The sequence below is a fragment of the Heterodontus francisci genome, unplaced genomic scaffold (assembly GCF_036365525.1).
Source record: "Heterodontus francisci isolate sHetFra1 unplaced genomic scaffold, sHetFra1.hap1 HAP1_SCAFFOLD_61, whole genome shotgun sequence".
NCBI lineage: Eukaryota > Metazoa > Chordata > Chondrichthyes > Heterodontiformes > Heterodontidae > Heterodontus > Heterodontus francisci.
In genome coordinates, this window is record NW_027141441.1 from 590,663 (window position 1) to 596,995 (window position 6,333).

The 6,333-nt window shown below is 43.5% G+C and overlaps 1 non-coding gene across 1 annotated transcript; it reads right to left on the bottom strand.

The window, feature by feature from the left end:
* Positions 1 to 4,307: 4,307 nt before the first annotated feature.
* On the bottom strand, positions 4,308 to 4,379 carry trnaw-cca (transfer RNA tryptophan (anticodon CCA)). Its single transcript has one exon. It is a non-coding gene; the product is annotated as a tRNA-Trp (tRNA).
* Positions 4,380 to 6,333: the final 1,954 nt, after the last annotated feature.

Genomic DNA, 6,333 nt, shown 5'->3' on the forward strand with positions numbered 1-6,333 from the left:
ATACTAGACTGCCAGTAAAACTGAAGCCCATGTAATAAAAGGGACAATGACAGCATGCATATGAAGTTAGCAGACTGATAGGAACATAGAAGCAGGAGTAGGCCATTCAGCCCATCGAGACCACCCCACCATTCAATATGATGATGATTGATCATCCACTTCAATGCCTTTTTCCCACACTATCTCCATATCCCCTGTGTCATTTGTATTTAGAAATCTGTCAATCTCTGCTTTAAACATACTCAATGACTGAGCTTCCACAGCTCTCTGGTGTAGAGAATTCCAAAGATTCACAACCCTCTGAGTAAAGAAATTTCTCCTCATCGCTGTCCGAAGTGACTTTCCCCTTCCGTTGAAATTGTGTCCCCTGGTTCTAGATTCCTCAACCGGAGGAAATAGCTTCTTCTACCCTGTCTATCCCTTTAAATAGATGGTAATTTTCAATGAGATCACCTCTCATTCTTTGAAACTCTAGAGAATACAGGCCCAGTTTCCCCAATCTCTCTTCATAGGACAGTCCTGCCATCCCGGGAACAAGTCTGGTGAACCTTCATTGCACTCCCTCTATGGCAATGATATCCTTCCTAAGGTAAGGGGACCAAAACTGCACACAGTATTCCAAACTGCAGACCAACCAAGGTTATATACAATTGAAGCAAGATTTCACTACTCCTGTACTCAAATCCTCTTGTGATAGAGGCTAACATATCATTAGCCTTCCTAATTGCTTGCTGCACCTGCATGTTAGCTTTCAGTCACTTATTGACAAGGACACCCAGGCCCCTTTGTCCATCTACACTTTCTAATCTCTTAACATTTAAGAAATAATCTGCACATCTGTTCCTCCTACCAAAGTGGATAACCTCACATTTTTACACATTATATTCCATGTTCCACTTTCTTGTCCACTCACTAAGTCTGTCCAAATCCCCTTGAAGCCGCTTTGCATCTTCCTCACAACACACATTCCCACCTAGTTTTGTGTCATCTGCGAACTTGGAAATACTACATTTGGTCCCCACATGAGAATCATTGATGTATATTGTGAACAGCTGGGTCACAGTGTAGTGGTGAACAGTTGTATTTCTGTCTGGAGGAAGGTTTACAGTGGGTTCCCCATGGTTCCTCATAACTTCAGACTGGAAAAGCTGGGGTTGTTCTCCTTGGAGCAGAGCAAGTTCAGAACAACTTTGACAGAGTTAGAATCAAGGAATCAAATGGTTACAGTACAGAAGGAGACCATTCAGTCCATCATGTCCATGACAGCTCTTTGCAAGAGCAAATCAGCTAATTCCACTCCTCTGCCCTTTCATTGTAACCCTGCAAATTTTCTCTATTCAGGTGTTTATCCAATTCCCTTTTGAAAGCCACGATTGAATCTGCCTCCAGCACACTCAGGCAGTGTAATCCAGATCCGAACCACTCACTCTGTCCCACACCCCTGGTACCATTGCAGAAAATCTCTTCTGTTCATTTCATCCCTCATAAATAATTGAAATGAAATGTTTATTAGGAAATGCACAATACAAAAAAGAGAGAGAAATAAATGCTGAGAAAAATAGAAGTCAATGTTTGGAAGGTAAAAAGAGCAAAAGATGCAACTTTTATTCTGGTTGAGTGAGAGGAATATATCACACTCTGGGGCTTTTTAAGAGGATTTACTGATAAACCTGGGATTTGAGAGGAAGCTGGTTCATGGTTTACAGAACAAATTCAGTCCCTGGGGTGGAGGCAACAGCTGCACCGTCCAATAACAGACAGGACGGGGACACTGTCTCAGGCCTGGTGAGCTCAGTCGATGAAAGCATGAAACTCTGAATCTCAAGTTTTTGAGTTTGAGCCCCACGATGGGTGTTTGTTATTTCCTTTTTAGGCTGATTTTACAGGCATTCTCCAGCTCTGAATTCCTCGGCAGAGAGTTCAAGGAGTGTTTGAAATGAGATTCAACAGCAGTATGAGAAAGTCTCTTCTTGATTCAGGACACTTACCTCTCTGCAGCAACTCGCTGCTGAAGATTGAACTTTATCTCATTTCATTTTCAGCTCATGGTCAGTGTGAATCAGTGAGACTTCTGGCTGTCTCCCACTTCACAATCCATCAGTGCTGAGAAATCAATGGGGAATATTACTCACATGTTACAATGTTTTATAAATACTTGAATGTATTTCACACTGTGTCTAACAGTGTGAATCTCCCCTGATATATCAGCTCACCAATACTTCAACAGAACATTCACATAATGTGAGCTCTGAGATCTGTTCAGATCCCATTCCCAAGACCTGGAAAGTGGGATTGGGCTGGATCGCTCTTTTTCAGCTGGCACAGACACGATTGCTAAATGGTCTCATTCTGTGCCATAATTTTTCTCCATTTTCTATGTTCTATGAAGCGAGGTGTGATTGGGAGGGACAATTCCACCAGGGTTATATTTTCTACCAAAACAATGACACAAGGGATACTTCACTTTTTTGTTCATTCATTCATGCGATGTGGGCATCGCTGGCTCGGCCAGCATTTATTGACCATGAGAAGGTGGTGGTGAGCTGCCTTCTTGAACCATTACAGTCCATGTGGGGTAGGTACACCCACAGTGCTGTGAGAAAGGGAGTTCCAGGATTTTGACCCAGCGACAGTGAAGGAACGGCGATATAGTTCCAAGTCAGGATGGTGTGTGGCTTGGAGGGGAACTTTCATGTGGTGGTATCCCCTGCATTTGCTGCCCTTGCCCTTCGAGGTGTTAAAGGTCACTGGTTTGGAAGGTGCTGTCTAAGGAGTCGTGGTGCATTGCTGCAGTGCATCTTGTAGACGGTACACACTCTGCAACTGTGCGTCGATGGTGAAGGGAGTGAATGTTTGCAGATGGGGTGCCAATCATGCGGGCTGCTTTGGCCTGGCGGTGTTGAGATTCTTGAGTTGGAATTGCACCCATCCAGGCAAGTGGAGAGTATTCCATCACACTCTTGACTTGTGCCCTGTGGATGGTGGACAGGCTTTGGGGAGTCAAGAGTCATGGATGAGTGAGAGGAATATATCACACTTTGGGGCTTTTGTAAGAGGATTTATTGATAAACCTGGGATTTGAGAGGAAGCTGCTTCATGGTTTACAGAACAAATTCAGCCCCTGGGGTGGAGCCAACAGCTGCACTGTAATTACTCGCCTCAGGATTCCAAGCCTCTGACCTGCTCTTGTAGCTACGTTATTTGTATGGCTCCCCATGGTAACCCCCATAATGTTGATAGTGCTGGATTCAGTGATTGTAATGCTATTGAATGTCAAGGGGAGATGGTTAGATTCTCTCTTGTTGGAGATATTCATTGCCTGGCACTTGTGTGGTGCGAATGTTACTTGCCACTTATCATCCCAAGCCTGTGTGACTGAAATAGCTCAGTTGGGAGAGTGTTAGACTGAAGATCCCTGGTTCAATCTGGGGTTTTGGCAGTTCTCCTTTCTTCTGCATCGCCTTTTGGTTTTGACTCTTGAGCTGCACAATTTACACTGAAATTATTTACCCAACTCTGAAGGTTGGATTGGAATAGAGAGATATCAAGAATGGGAAATATTTACATTGTCTGCTGTAGCTTATTCTCTATCTCCCTGTGTCCTTTCCCCCAGTTTTTGACTCTCTTGGGGCAGGGTGAACATTTGATTTGCTGCATTTGTCCCAAACTGAAGCCTTTTCCACATCTCTGGGCGGTCAGACTCGCTCTGTCTGTTTTTGTTGCTCATGACCATTAACGAGAACAGGCCACGAGTTCAACGTTTATCAGCAAACGGAAGATAATTGGAAAGAATTCTGTGTTACTCCAGACCAGTGACAAAGATATAATGGATGTTATTCAAAATAAGTTCCCTCTGACATTTTATGTAAACTTGTTTGCATCTAAAAGTTGGATTTTAAGTGTTACAAAAATGTGTCAAATTCATGACTGACCATGTGACAGTGCACATGGGGATCAAATCCACAGCCATGTTGTTATCAACACTGCGTCCTGACCAACTGAACTAAGCAGCCTATAGACAGAGCCAGGTATGGGTTTGAGCCGCACGCTGGGCGGTTTGTGTTTTATTTCTCACACTGGGTGACAGAGCAATTGTACAAACAATGGACACATCACATCCCTGAAACATTGTTCTGATATAAAACAGTGTGAAATAAGAACTGAGCATGGAAATGGAACGGAACCAGAAATCAGGACTTTAATCTATTAAAGTTGATCTTGAAATTCAACCATTCACTGAACATTCCAATAGATCGAACTCTCTTCTGATATAAAATCCAAGAACTTGATCTGCTGGAAAACATAACTGAGCCTGATGCGATTTGAACACACAACCTTCTGATCTGGAGTCAGACGCACTACCGTTGTGCCACAAGCTCACAGATAAAGCAAAGTTTTCCATTCCTGGCAGATTTACTTCTTGTTTAGATTCAGTGATTGAAATTAATTCAATGCTCATCTGACCTCCACTCTGCAAAGGCCTGCAATCCGACCTGAATCCGACGGGACCCGACGACCTGTGTCGCGTTCGGGTCATGTCGGGTCGCTCTTCCGGGTCTGGCTTTTGGACTCGGGTAGGGTCAGGCCAGGTTCAGGTCAGGCTGGGTCCAGGTTGGACTGAGTCCGGGTGTGACACACACAGTAAGTATTACATTTAACTCTGCTGGGAAGTTGAGTTTAATAAGTGTCAAAAGTTGAAAAGCCAACCAAAGCTGGGAGTCCGGGTCATTAAGGAGGGAAACTCTGAGTCTGCTCAGTGAGCAAGTGAGCATCTCTATGACGTCATTGCGCTCATGCTGCAGCTTCCTGTAGATTCGAAATCGGGAGGTCGGCAAAGTGAACATTCCGGTGGTCGGGTAAGGCTCGGGTGTGTTTGGGCGTGGGAATAAATGGAGATACTCGGGCCGGGTCGGGCTTGGGTCCAATGTGGTTCTGTCGGGTTCGGGTCGGGTATTTTTTCCTGACCTGAGCAGGCCTTTACCGCTCTGTCAGTTCAGTGCCTTATTTAAACTATTACTTGGAGTTCTGTTTTACAGGGTCTCGGCTGTTTAAGTGTTTCCCAGACCCACTACTCTGATTAATCAGACATTTTACTGCTAACTGCTGCTGCTACAATTGAAATGTAAAAAAGAATTTCCAGTGACCTGCAACCAATGGACAAATACATTTCAGAAAGATAAAGCTCATTCACCAATCCACAAATGTGTCTTTCTGCTTATATTTATAAACAACTCCTTCTCTCCACTATGGGACCTAAACAATCACTCCAGTTATTTGAAAGTTAGTATAAGATGTTCCAGTTCATCAATTTTAAAACTGCAGCAGGTATTTTCCAGAAAACTTCTCTGTTGGAACCTCAGTCCCATTTAGATTGAAAGTGGACAATTAATGTATTCACTTGTTCATTGTGGACAGGTGTCTGACTTCGAATAAATCTCATTAACTTTCAATGAGGTGGCAGTATTTCTGTGCTCCCATTTTACACAGTCTGTCCTGTTCATGCACCATGTTTTTATTCTCCACTCCCATTCTCCACAGGATACAGATTGCAAGCATCATCAATCTAGCTGTTGAAAAGCATTGGAAGAATCTGGTCACACAGGTATTGAAACATTCATTATCTGCCATTTTACAAGTTGGTTGCTTTAAACACAGTACAATGTGCAATCATCTGAAAAGAGATTCTCTTCAATATCCAATACAAATTGAATTACAAACCTGACAGACAAACACAGGAGAACAAGTGACTAGTGAACACAAACCTCATGGTGCTCATTTTCAGATTTATTGCAGTCACTTACAAAACAAGTGAAAGAATATTCCAGTGAAATGATTTGGAAAGTAGGTGTGACTTTTGTTGGTGCCTTTCTTTGCTCTGTTGGTGAAACTTTCTTGCACCTGACTCCTGTTCATGTCTCTGTTTCCTCTATTGAATGAGGAAGGAGGTATTTGATCAGAAATCAACTGGATTGTGTACCTTTGAGAGGGGATTTCAGCACCGTCAGGGCTGGAAACAGGAGTGAGTGAAAGACAATGTGTGGAGTTTGATTTTGTACAGAGGGAGAGCAAATCTAACAGGACTGTGAGATATTGGCCTGGATTTTGCAGCCCAATAGTGGTGAACTCTGAGACTTTCACTGCTATTGAGGGTCTGAACAGCACTGCAACTGCCAGTACATGCACACACTAACACCTGCATCTGGAAGTTGTGGTGGTGAGAAATGTGCTTAGAAGGAGCCTCTGATCATAATCGCACCAGCCCACTCTTTAAAGTGACAGGGACCTGTAGTTCAGCAATTTGGGCTCATTGCACACAACGTACCCTGATTTTTA